The sequence below is a fragment of the Ailuropoda melanoleuca genome, chromosome 2, assembly GCF_002007445.2.
Source record: "Ailuropoda melanoleuca isolate Jingjing chromosome 2, ASM200744v2, whole genome shotgun sequence".
In the NCBI taxonomy this organism is placed as follows: Eukaryota; Metazoa; Chordata; class Mammalia; order Carnivora; family Ursidae; genus Ailuropoda; species Ailuropoda melanoleuca.
Window position 1 is genome coordinate 107,911,825 of NC_048219.1, and position 14,402 is coordinate 107,926,226.

Here is a 14,402-nt window from a genome sequence, read left to right on the forward strand (position 1 = left end):
AACTTACTGAAAAGCAGCATCACTGGAATAACTTGGCTTCCAGGTATCTGAAGACCCCCATGGTAAGATTACCTCCAATGTCTTGGCATATGCTGTATTTTTCTATCATGAAACAGATGAGTCTTCCCCACTTTAGAACGAGTGCAGTTCAAATAGATTAGAGAGCATTAGGCTTCCTTTAGGTATCTGGTGGACTAACTGTCCTTACACTTCAGGCACTGTATCTATTCTGAACTCCAGGATTTCTGTGGTTAAGGACAGTTCAACAACCAGACATGATTTTCAATGAGCCATCATAGAAAAACAACTGACCATGTGAGAGGCTCCAACACTTGAAAGAACAGATAAGACTGAATAATCAGAACATGTACCTATTAAAATGGGAAGTACTAAAAAAGATAAACACCTGCACTAAATTTGTTAGAGCATTTACATAATTTCTAATACAACACACACACTGAAGCTTAAAACCACGTTTTCAAACTAAAATAAGCACAATAATTTAAAAAAAAGATCGTTATTGATACCTAATTAAGCAGATGGGAAGATGAAGTGCAAAGCTTATCTCAAAACACAGAACACAGAGTTCAGTAAATGATAATAGTAACAGAAAAGAAAAATTACTTGAAGGATAGACCCAGAAAATTAATATGTGAAAAACAGGTGTTCAAAAGGAGAAAAGACACCGTGTGAAAAAGAGGGAACAATTAGATAAATAATAAAAGTACTCCAGGTTGAAAAAAACATCTAATTGGAAAGGGTAACAAAGTTTCAGGTTGGATTGAAGAGAAAAGACAAAAATATCTAGTCATATGAAATCATTAATCTAAAGAATTAAAAAAATCTTCTAAGTGTTCAGACAGAAAGAACAACTATCCATAAATGGCAAAACCAAGACTGGCATTAGACTTATCATCATCAACAGTAGAAGCTAAAAAATCATGAAGGAGGATCCAGACTACCCAAACAGAAAGCAGAACTCATGGATCTTTTATCTAGCCAACATACCCATTTTCTGTAAGCAATGGCAAAAAGATATTTGAGGCCACCCAATATCTCTAAGATTATAAAACACAAGTAAACCAGAGGAGGAAAAATACTTAAGAAAATAACCAAACAAAAACACACCTTACCACAGATTCAAAACAGGAGAAGATAAAAAGGAAATCCAGTCAGCAATGAAGCTTCATATGTATGAATTTAATGGATGATGTGTATTCTACACAAGGACTCTAGAAGCAGAAGATACATATTCTGAAAATTTGTCAGTGAAAAATTAAAGAGAGGTAATAAAGGAAAGGGGGTACTAAAACTATTCTAAAGCAGAACACCAAACAGATAATTTTTAAAGTCAGGAGACTAAATGAAATCACCTAGGGAGTAAGAGTATAGGGAGAAGAGAAGAGAGTTATGGCTGACTCCTTCAGCACTCCAACAAATAGGGGTACAAAGTGGAGAAGAATCCAGCAAAAAGGACTGAGAAGGAGTGTTCAGTAATGTAAAAAGATACAAGAGGAATGTGATGCCCTAGAAGCCAAATGAAGACTTTTTTTTTTTTTTTTTGACAAGGGGAGAATGAACAACTATAGTAAATGCTTCTAAAAAATCTAGTAAAATGAGGGCTGAGAATTGACCTTTTATCTGGGAAGCTATCATTCACAACTCGGACAAGAACAACTTTGATGAAATGATAGGAGATAAAAGCCTCCCTTGAGTAGGTTCAGGAGAGAATGGGAAGAGAGGAAGTGGAGAGAGTAAACAGAGTTTACCGTAACAAAGAATTTTCTTATAAAGGGAAGCAGAGAAACATGGTAGTAGTTGGCAGGAAAACTAGGGTCCAGAGAAGACTTTTTTAAAAACATAGAATAGTATAAATAGCCCAGTAAGTATCTTATTAATCTTATGAGTGAAATATCTAGCAGGCAGGTAGAAGTGTGGATCAGAAACTAAGGAATCAAGTCAAGACAATAAATAAAAATGAGAAAGTATCTATGCATGAAGATGATCATAGAAAAAACAGAAATGAATGGGGTTCTCATGTGTAAATTGTAAAAAGATGGAGAGGAATTTTTCATGGCTAGAACTTTGGGAAACATTCTCATTTAGAAAAAAAAGGGGGGGGGAAGGAAGAGAAGTATTCGAAGAGAACAAAGATCAGGGTCTAAGAAGCCCAAGGGAAATACATTCACAAGAGAGTAAATGGGTTAACAGTGTCCAAATGCCACAAAGATGTTGCAAAGGATGACAGCTAAAAGGCCATCATAAAAGTTACCAGGAGCTTACTTGTAAGCATTATGCAAAAGTGGTTAAGAAGATGGTGGGCAAATAGCTAAATTGTGGAAGGAGCCAAGATGCCATTCAACAGATGAATGGATAAAGAAGATGTGGTACATATATACCACGGAGTATTATTCAGCCATCAGAAAGGATGAATACCCATCATTTGCATCGACGTGGATGGAACTGGAGTGGATTATGCTAGGTGAAGTAAGTCAAGCAGAGAAAGATGATTATCATATGGTTTTACTCATATGCGGAACATAAGCAATACCACAGAGGACCATAGGGGAAGGGAAGGAAATCTGCAGGGGGAAAAATCAGAGAGGGAGACGAACCATGAGAGACTATGCACCCTAGGAAACAAACTGAGGGTTTCAGAGGGCAGGAGGATGGGGGAGGGGGTAACAGGGTGATGGGTACTAAGGAGGGCACGAGCTGTGCTGAGCACTGGGTATTAAATGCAACTAATGAATCAATGCACACTACATCAAAAACATGATGTACCACACAGTGGCTAACTGAACACAACTAAAAAAAACATGGTAGGCAGCAAAAAATGAGTCAACAGATACAGAGTAATTAAAAAGAAACTTTGGTAGCAAAAAAAAAAAAAAAGATTAAAAATAGGGCAGTAGCTATAGTACGTGTCTGAAACCTTAAGACTGGGCAAGGAGTCAATAGTGCGAAAGAAAACAAGGAAGCTGATTGATGAAGACCTAACTGTGCTACCATAATTTAAAAAAGGGAAAAAATGGCCAATATAATCTCTCACTTCAGAGAAATTTTACACCATATTTGATGAAACTAAATTCTACTTTGTAATCAAAACACTATACCCATAACCACAGTTATCCATAGAAATAAAAATAGCCTTTGCTCCCATTGGAAAATGGCAAACACAATGTGTTACGGGGACTTTAACCTACAGCTAAAAAGAAAACTTCCTTCTTGAAAGGAGTATCCATTGTATTTGCCAAGCCTGGTTTGATGTGCCAACAGCTATATAATTCTATCTGAATTACACAAGCAGTTCAGTTTTCCAATGTTACAAAAAATAAATAATATTCTTTGTTTCAAATTCATGTTAATTGCTTGAATTATAATTTATCCAGCTTGGCTACAGACATCAAAAAGCAACTTTTCATTTCACTGAGTTGTTCCAAAACCTTGAGGCTCCTTACATTAATCATCCACTTACAGTATCAAGACATATATATTCCAGTGTTTGCAGCAGCCATATCTTTGGATGCACATGCTCAGTGTTTGCTATTTTTAACTCAAATTTTCATACAGCTAGAAGACAGAAAGCTAAACATTATACTTTTCTGAGAATCATTTTACCCACCAGCTAAATTTCTAATCTATGACTCACAGAACTGAACAATTTGTGTTTAACTCAAAGCTTTTCTCCAATTTCTCTATATTAAAAAACCCACCTTATTGAAAAGGTGGGTTATATTTCTTGAATATATCATGTCTGTAAAAAGAAAACAGCAAAAGAATATTTTGGTACCACTGCAGCAAGAGAACAGCAAGAGAAAATTTTGGTAACACTGACAATTCAGTGAGGTGAACACAGGCAAGATGAACATATGTAAGATGTTTGGAATCTTAAGTGCAGAAATCAGGACTCGGTACCTGAACACAAGATCTGCTTAGTCAATTACCAGGCATGCTTTGGCCTCAGTACTAGGCTATTTCCTCTGGGAAAATATTAACCTTCTAGATATTTATATGCAATCTGCCCTTTAGGAAGAATCAACCATTTATAAACTAAACCATATTATATCCCATACTACACTTTAGTATATATGTATAACTGACCAGTGCTACCTTAATGTAACTTTAACAAGCCCCACGCACTCTCCCTAGAGGCAAAGCTACAGAAGATCAAATCATAATAATTTTTCCAGCCAGAGCAAAGTCTCAAAATACTTCCCCCCATAACTATAAAAGTTCAACATAATAAAATGGCTTTTATTTTGTTTAGCCTTAATATTATTTATTTTTTGAACAGGATATATATCCACATGTACACGATTCAAGAGGTACAAAAGTGGAAAGTCTCTCTCCAATTTCTATTCATTGAGGGTATCCCAGATATTAGTTGCTCTGAAGATGACAAAGTTACCAATTTCTTGTGTAGCTTTTTAGAAACATTCTGTTTAAGTGTGTGTGTGTATATATAAATATTATATATTTATATAAATATAATTTATATATAATATATATATACATATAAAATAACATTAGATATAACCTTTCCTGATCTTGTGTAAAATCCCAAAAGTACACAAATAGCATGTAACAGGATGAAAAAGAAAAGGAAAAAACTGAGGTTGAAATATTTTTTTAGGGGCGCCTGGGTGGCTCAGTCGTTAAGCGTCTGCCTTTGGCTCAGGGCGTGATCCCAGAGTTCTGGGATTCAGCCCCACATGGGGCTCCTCCGCTGGAAGCCTGCTTCTTCCTCTCCTGGGAGCCTGCTTCTTCCTCTCCCACTCCCCCTGCTTGTGTTCCCTCTCTCGCTGGCTCGCTCTCTCTCTCTGTCAAATAAATAAATAAAATCTTAAAAAAATTTTTTTTAGGGGTGCCTGGGTGGCTCTGATGGTTAAGCATCTGCCTTCGGCTCAGGTCATGATCTCCAGGTCCTGGTATCGAGCCCCATGTCAGGCTCCCAGCTTAGTGGTGAGTCTGCTTCTCCCTCTCCCCTCTGCTTCTCCCCCAGCTTGTGCTCTGTCTCTCGCTCTCAAATGAATAAATAAATCTTTAAAAAATATATTTTTTAAAATCTTTGTTTCCATTGCTTTGTCAACTGAACCTTCAAGTTCAGGTCTCTTCTAGAGTGGCCTCTTCATAGATGTCTGGGATACAACAACCACTTCTTGGAAAAGCTCTCCTGGGCTTCCCAGATGCTCTGTTCTCCTAGTTCTCATTTCTGTCTCTTTCCTCTATGTCTCCACCTCTACCCACCTGGTTCAGTGTTCAACCTTTATAGTCATTTTCTCTTTGTAGTCTACCTCTATTCCTAAGGCTATCATCCATTCTCCTAGTTTTGAAGTGATACCCATATGAGTCCTAAATCTGAACCTAAGGCTTTTAGCATATGCTCCAGATTCACATTTAAACCTCTATTTGGGGTCCTGGGTGGCTCAGTTGTTAAGCATTTGCCTTCACTCAAGTCATGATCTCAGGGTCCTGGGATCAAGCCCCGCGTTGGGCTCCCTGCTCAGCGGGAAGCCTGCTTCTCCTTCTCCCACTCCCCCTGTTTGTGTTCCCTCTCTTGCTGTCTCTTTCTCTGTCAAATAAAGAAATAAATAAAATCTTAAAAAAAAAAAACCACAAACCTTTATTTTGACATTTTTTTCCTTGATATCCTGAAGTTATTATGATATGTTATACATGTTGATATTTGAAACTAAAGCTAAGTAAGTCCTAGACATAATGAAATAAATAAAATAAAATAATACAAAAATTTCAAAAGGTGTTATTCAAACAATTGATCTGAGTTTATGATTCTTACCCTTGACCAGAAATTTCTGTTCAAAATTAAAATTACAAAACAACAGTATTTTGATTGCATGTCAAATCAGTCTGCTGAATTTCTGTAAAAGCTTAAAGCAATGCTTTTATTTGCAAGTATATGATTAAATATATCTTAGACCTCTATATCCAGCTTCTTCGTCTCATCTATTTTATGAAATGACTAAGGCAAGTAGGCTGAGCTGTGATAAAATGAGGTAAGAGAGTACTTTGTAAATGGAAAGATACCATAAAAACATTATTGTTGCTTTGCTGGTGATAAGTTCTGTTCAACAAATAACTATGTTCACTGTCAGTAACTAAATACTGGCAACGGATATAGGGGAGTTACAGAGGACAGGAGCTTCAAATTTAGGCATTAAAAACAAAAGGAAATGTGACTGACTTTAAAAACTGGTTTTATAAACAATGTTTCCTTTAGGATGCAATGCAAGAATAGAAACTCAACTCAAAATGGCTCAATCACTAAAAATAATTAATATATCACATAATTCATAACAAGAAATTCAGGAGTGGGAAGGTTCCCGGGTGGCTAATTCCGTAGCCCACTCATGCCATCTTTCTATTCTGTCATCCCAAGTAGCTCCAGACAATTCATCTTTACCAACCAATGTTCAGAAGCACAGGGAATGTGTACTTAAAGAACTCTAGGTCTGTTAGGAGGGAAGGAAGAGTAGAAAGACTAAGTAAATCAACTCACATCTGCTGCACCTGTTATGACTTTGAAAACCAAGTAAAGGGGCACCTGGGTGGCTCAGGCGGTTAAGCATCTGCCTTCAGCTCAGGTCATGATCCCCGGGTCCTAAGATCCACCCTGGCATTGGGCTCCCTGCTCAGTAGGGAGTCTGCTTGTCCCTCTCCTTCCCCCTGCTTATGTGCACTCTCTCTCTCTCTCTCAAATAAATAAAATCTCAAAAAAAAAAAAAAGTTAAAAGGATATGTGTTGTTTTGTTTTATTTTAGTTCTTTTTACCCATTATGAAACACAAGTCATACAGAAAGGGCATAAAAGGTACCCAAAAGATGTGGGGTAATATGAACAAATCCTTTGTGTATACCAAAAACCAAGTAAGTTTTTAAAAATAATTGCTTTTTCTGTTCATGAGTATTAAAAAAAAAAAACTAGTCCCTAATGCTTGATAATATCCTGAAAATATTGTGCTTCATTAGTCTGACTTCATTAGCACAAAATTGCCCCATAACTTTTACTAATAAGAGCAAAATAGGAAAAAAAATCTCTGCATTCGCCTAGATGGCTTTAAAAAAAGGTGTGTATCAGCTGTTTTGAGAGAATTATTATTTTCAGTATGTATAATAATTCCCACTGGGCCAATATATCACAAACTAGCTTTTACACAATTATTTATTCTTGTTTATAAAACTTTAGGTCAAAAAAGTTGATTATTCCTACAGTAATTAGTGGAAGATTTTTAGGGCTTAATTAGACAGTAAGATTCATTAGAATATATTAGAGTTACAAACAAAATATAGTTTATATAAAAAGAAACTAAGGAGTGAGTTAGGTCTGCTTGAGCTAATTTAAAGTGATTTTAAAAGTAGAAAAAATGATTCATAGTATCAAAATTGCTTTGTTAATAAAGACATGTACATCAGTGATACTTAAATGTTGACAGGTAGATAGAGAAATAAGTTAAATAATTTATTACAAATTGAGAGCTTCTCTCAGAATAAAATAGAACACTAACCTTTATTTATGAATTCTTTTTTTGCCTGGTTTTGGATTTATTGAATTATATATAAATAAAACCTGAAAATATTTCAAAAATGAGAACACATTTATAAATCTAAGAATAAACTACAAAATAAAAACAACTCAATTTATTATCATATTGTTTCAATTTCCTTCTTTAATGATAGAGACTTGAACCCACTTGCACATATAAAAAGCCAAATAATAATGGCTAAAATAGATAGGATTATTTTCCACCTCACCCACCACCATACCTCCATTTCCTTAACAGGAAGTTTGGAGTTAGTTAAGTCCACATTGGAGCAGCCAAGTACCAGAGTCACCTCTACAGTCTTCTTGTCCTTCCAGGTAGGGCAAAAGATAGCTGGCACAGTTCCAGGTTTAACATCAATGTTTGATACAGGAAGAAGGGAAGAGGATAAAAGGACACCTGCCAAACAAGTTGACTCTATTTTAACAAGCTTTCTCTGAATCACCATCCAGTGTCTTCTCCTGCTGTCTCATTGGCCACACAGTATCACATAACCACTCTTAATCAAAATCGAGTTTGGAAAAAGGTGTTTAAGCTGATCACACAGACCCCATGCCCAGGGTTATATTTGTGAAGGAAAAGGTAACAAGGGATTTAGGAAAGCAATCTCAGGCTCTGCCACAAATTCCAAGGTCAATTTTAAGTAAGAGTGATTACTGTAGCCATTACTGCATACAGATCAAGTCAACTCTGAGTTTTTATTGAAATCTGTATCAGATAGGTATATGGCCATGGCTCTACTCAAGAAGAAAAGTTCTTCATTTCATATTGACTATCACAGTTACTGATAATGAAAGTTAAAAGTTTGGAAGCTAGAAAAATCAGTTCTCTTATTACTATAATGCTCCGCATGCATACACTCCTATGTTTCAGGTGACATCTCAATTATTTCACTTTTCTCTATTCCAACTATTGCAAAAACCTCCACTCATTCAGTGATCCACAATAACAAGCATTTAGCCTGAGAACGTGCAGGAGGACAAATGCCGCATTCAAGCTGAAATGTAAAACAGCACCAAATATACCCATAACTGAATAAAGTAGTTATTCAGATAATCCAGAAACTTTCACAATACTATTTTTTGGATTATAATCCACATGAAAACCCGGTACTGAACAATTAAAAGTAAGAATTCTGACTTCTTTAAAACAAGAGTTTGCAAATTACTGTCCATAGGCCAAATCTGGCCTATCAATTATTTTTGTAAATAAAGTTTTTTCGGAATACAGTTTAGCTCATTCATTTACATATTATTAATGGCTACTTTTGTGTGACTAAGACAGAACTGAGTAGTAGTAACAGGGATTGTATGGCATTGAAAGTCTAAAATATTTACTATCTGGCCCTTAATAGAAAATGTTTGCCAATCTCTGCCTTAGAATGTACTCATGAACTATCTTTAATGACCTAAAGGAAGCTTCTGGCACAGCGCCAAAGGGTTATGACTTTGGCTTGATAAATAAAACCTTTCTATTAACACAGTATGAAGAAACAAAATGTGGATTTATCAGAAGAATGAGCAAAGCCCATACCAACAGATATAATTTTATGGGACTAAGTTCAAAGAACCATGCTTGAGTATAAAAACAGAATTGTTATAAATTCACAATTGAGGAAATACAAAATAATAGTTGAGGAAGAAATCAGATGCCATGGATAGAAAGAGCTACAATGTCACATAGACAGCCAATTAGAGAAAAAGTGTCTCAAATTGATAAAATTTTGTGCTTGACTTCCTCTGGCCAAATACTGAGATCTTTCTCTTTCAAAAGCATGTTATCAGTATTCTTTAGAACTAGCACTCAAAGTACAACTCAATTATAAAAACAACAGAGAATATTAAGCAATATAACATTTCTTACAACATTCTGACATTATAATCTTGTGACTTAATGTGCCTAGAAAAAAATTCGCTGCCTAATCAATCTTATATGCTTTTCTTTCAAGAATATAAATTGAACATCTATAAAAAGCCAATCTAGGAATTGAGGAGAACTACAGTTTACACTCCTCATCACCATTACTTCCCGGTGTAACTTTGTAAGTGCTACTCTAAACCTTGAGTCTGTGGCCTTAGTTCCCGCAGCCCTGAACATATTTTAAAAAATCTATGAATTTTAGTTGATGGCATTTGTTAATATGTCACCTATTGAATGTACCCTTAAGAACCTAATGCTATCTGAGATTGTAGTTTAAAAACACTGTATTTCTTTTTTCCAGCTTTACTGAGGTATGACTCACAAATAAAAATTAAATATAGTTAAGGTATACAATGAGATGTTTTGATATTTTATATATATATAACTACTATATATATAAAAATGATTACCACAATCAAGTTAATTAACATATCCATTCCCTCACACAGTTACCATTTTTGTGTGTATGTGGTGAGAACACTTAAAATCTACCCTCTTAACATTTCAAGTATCCAAGATATGATTATTAACTATAGTCACCATGCTATGTTTCAGGGCTTCAGAACTTATTCATCTTACAACTGAAAGTTTGTACACTTTGACCACCATCTCTTTTCCCTACATCCCAGTAACCACCATTATACTCCATTACATTGAGTTTGACTTTTTTTAGATTTCACGTATAAGTGAGACTAAGCATTATTTCTCTTTTTATGTCTGGCTTATTTCACTCAGCATAATGTTCTCATTTCATCTATGTTGTCACAAATGGCAGGACTAATTTCTTTTTTAAGGTTGAATAATATACTCGTGTGTGTGTGTGTGTGTGTGTGTGTGTGTGTGTAAACCACCAACATTTTCTCTCTATAGTCATCCACTAACAATGGCTATTTTATCTTGGCTACTGTGAATAATGCTGCAATGAATATGGGAGTGCAAATATCTCTTCCGGATAGTGATTTCATTTCCTCTAGATATAGACCCAGAACTGTGATTGCTGTGTCATGTGGTAGTTCTATGTTTAATATTTTGAGGAACCTCCATACTGTTTTCCATAATAGCTGCACCAATTTATAATGCTACCAACAGTGCACAAAGGTTACCTTTTCTCCACAACCTCACAAACACTTCTTAAATCTTTTAACTTTTTAGTAATAGCTCTCCTAGCAGCTATGAGGCGATAACTCATTGTGATTTTGATTTATTTGCATTTCCCTGAAGAAGAGTGAGGTTGAGAACATTTTCATGTACCTATTGGCTATTTGTATATCTTAAAAAAAAAGTCTATTCAAGTTCTTAGCCCATTTTTTGAACAGGTAATTTGTTTTTTGGTATTGAGTTGAAGGTGTTTCTTATATATTTTAGATATAAATCCTTTAATAGATATACAGTTTGGAAATATTTTCTCCCATTCCATAGGCTCCTTTTCACTTTGTTTCCTTTGCCGTGCAGAAACTTTTTAGTTTGATGTAGTCCTGCTGGTTTATTTTTGTTGCCCCCCCCCCAAAAATCATCACCATGATCAATGTCTAGGAACTTACCTCCTATGCTTTCTTCTAGGAGTTTTATAGTTTCAGATCTTATATGTGAGTCTTTAAGCCATTTTGGGTTGATTTCTATGTATGAGGTAAGAAAAGGGGGATGCCTGGGTGGTTCAGTCGCTTAAGCGTCTGCCTTCAGCTCAGGTCACGATCCCAGAGTCCTGGGATCGAGCCCCATGTAGGGCTCCCCCCCTCAGCAGGGAGTCTGCCTCTCCCTCTCCATCTGCCTCTCTCCCAGCCCATGCTCTCTCTCGCTCTCGCCCTCAAATAAATAAAATCTTCTCAAAAAAAAGAAAAGGATTCATTTTCATTCTTTTGCATGTGGATAACTACTATCCCCAATACCATTTACTGAAGAGGTTATCTTTTCCCTATTGTGTATTCTTAGTGACTTTGTTGAAGATTAGTTGACTATATATGCAGGACTTTATTTCTAGGCTCTTTATTCTGTTACATTGGTTTATTGTGCCTGTTTTTATTTGTTTTGATAACAACAGCTTTCTGATACAATTTAAAATAAAGACTGTGATGATGCCAGCTTTGTTCTTCTCAAGATTTCTTTGGCTACTCAAGGTCTTCTGTGGTTCCATTTGAATTTTAGGGTAGTTTTGCCTATTTCTGTGAAAAATGCCATTGGATTTTTGACAGACTGCATTGAATCTGTAGATTGCTTTGGGTAGTATGGACATTTGAACAATATTAATTCTTCTAATCCATGAACACAAGATATATTTTCATTTATTTGTGTTTTCTTCAATTTCTTTCAATAATGTCTTACAGTTTTGTGTACAGATCTTTCATGTCCTTAAATTTATTCCTAAGTATCTTACTCTTTTTGACACTACTGTAAATGGGATTATTTAATTTCTCTTACTGATAGTTCACTGTATAGAAGTGCAATTGATTTTTGTATATTGATTTTGTATCCTACAACTTTACTTTTTTGGTTTTAATAGTTTTACTGTGGAATCTTTAGGTTTTTTATTTTAAAATTTTATTTATTTATTTGAGGGAGAGCGTGAGAGAGCAAAAGCACAAGCAAGGGGGAGGGATAGAGGGAAAGGGAGAAACAGACCCCACTGAGCAGGGAGCCCGATGTGGGACTGGATACCAGGACCCTGAGATCAAGACCTGAGCTGAAGACAGACGCTTAACTGACTGAGTTACCCAGGCACCCTAGGTTTTTTATTTATAAGATCATATCATCTACCAACAGAGATCATTTTATGTTTTCCTTTTGAATTTCAATGCCCTTTATTTATCTTTTTGTTTCCTAATTGCTCTGGCTGGGAATTCCAGTAGTACGCTGAGTAAAAGTAGCAAGAGTAAAAACACTACATTGTTGACCTATATGCATGTAAATGCTTATAAATTCAGACATCTCTAAAGAGCTATAGAAATATGTGGTTCCAATGGTTAATTCCAGGGAGGGGACTTGAAGGACTGGGGGGCTTAGAGAGCAGATGGAAGGAAAAGGGAAACTTCACACTGTAAAATCTTTCATGCCTTGTTAGTGTAATTCCTTATACATGTATGATCATTAAAGAACATAAATGGATTATTTTTTAAAACCTTTATCTTACCTAGACACAGGTAAGATACCCTTTATCAAACCTAGACATAGGCCCCTCTCAAATCATGCTATCAACAAAGAGATCTCCTTTGGAAATGGAACCACCAACCAATGCAAGTGACAACTGAAGATTAAATATGCAGTCCTAGTCCAGCCATGGCTCATGGTCCCAAGAAGCATATGAAGCAAGTAACAGCTCCAAAGCACTGGCTGCTGGATAAAATGACTAGTGTGTTTGCCTCTCATCCATCCACTGGTCCCCATAAGCTGAGAGAATGTTTCCCTCTCAACATTTTCCTAAGGAACAGACTTAAGTATACCCTAACAGGAGATGAGATAAAGAAGATCTGTATGCAGCATTTTATTAAGATTGATGGCAAGATCCAAACTGATATAACCTACCCTGTTGGTTTTACGGATGTCATCAGTATTAACAAGACTGAGATCTGATCTATGACACCAAGGGTCACTTTGCTCTTCATCGGATTACACCTGAGGAGGCATTTTGTGAAGTGTAATTTTTGCGAAGTGAGAAAGATCTTTGTGGGGACAAAAGGAATCCCTCATCTGGTAACCCATGATGCTTACACCATCTGCTACTCTGATCCCCTAATCAAGGTGAATGACACCATTCAGATTGATTTGGAGACTGGAAAGATTACTGATTTCATGAAGTTTGATACTGGTAATCTGTGTATGGTTAACTGGAGGTACTAACCTGGGAAGAATTGGTGTGATCACCCATTGAGAGAGACACTCTGGTTCTTTTGATGTAGTTCCCGTGAAAGATGCCAATAGCAACAGCTTTGCCACCGCCTCTCCAACATTTTTGTTATTGGCAAAGATAACAAACCATGGATTTCTCTTCCCTATGGAAAGGGTATCTGCCTCACCATTGCTAAAGAGAGAGACAAGAGATTGGTGGCCAATCAGAGCAGTGGGTAAAATGGTCCCTAGATGATGTGATTGGAAGTCTTTCTACTTAACTAAGGATCATACAGTATGAAAATAAATAAATAAATAAATAAATAAAGATTCAGTTAGTATATGCAATGCATTAGCTGTTTTTCAGCACTTTAGGGGAAATACTTTAATTGGCTGGTTAGATCCATGGGAGCCAGCCATTTTACTTTAAAAAAAAAAAATCAAGGAGAAATGATCAGTAAAGGAAGTGACAAATTAAGAGAGAATTTTCTTTTTAAAAGGAAGAGAGAAATCAGGTAAAAGAAAGCAATAAAATGTGTCCCACAGAACATGATACCCTTAATAGCAGAAAACAAGAATTAGAAACCAAGAGATGAAATTACGAATAAGCACGTAAAATGGCCGTGATGCTTAATGGTGCCACTCTCAAAAGTTACCAAAAGTATGCATGTTCAAGATATGGAGAAAAAGCTACTTCTGCTAAGAGGAAAAGAATGACCCTAAGTGTGTATGTCTTCTTCTCTATATTTGTTGGGGGGGGGCAGGAGTAGGTAGGGAAAAAGGCTGAAAGGTAACTTCAGCCTCACTCTTGTTCTAGGTCTTTAGAGCAGCAGAATATCTTACTGAAAGCATAGCTACCACATACGTAATATGTAATATGTAATCAAAGTTAATAATGAAAATGATGATTTACAGCATAAAAAAAACCCCTCAGATTAGAATTAGGTTTCTGGGGGCATCTGGGTGGTTTAGTCAGTTAGGTGTCTGACTCTTGATTTTGGCTCAGGTCATGATTTCAGGGTTGTGAAACTGAGCCCTGTGTCAGGCTCTGCACTGGGCATGGAGCTTGCTTGGGGTTCTCTTTCCCCCTCTCTTTGCTCCT

The 14,402-nt window shown here is 36.1% G+C and overlaps 1 protein-coding gene and 1 pseudogene across 6 annotated transcripts in view; one reads left to right on the forward strand and one right to left on the reverse strand.

Annotated features, from left to right (window-relative positions):
* Positions 1-14,402, reverse strand: part of ZRANB3 (zinc finger RANBP2-type containing 3) — a 297,893-nt gene that overhangs the window by 188,143 nt on the left and 95,348 nt on the right. The window lies entirely within an intron of this gene.
* On the forward strand, positions 12,752-13,540 carry LOC100484520 (annotated as a pseudogene).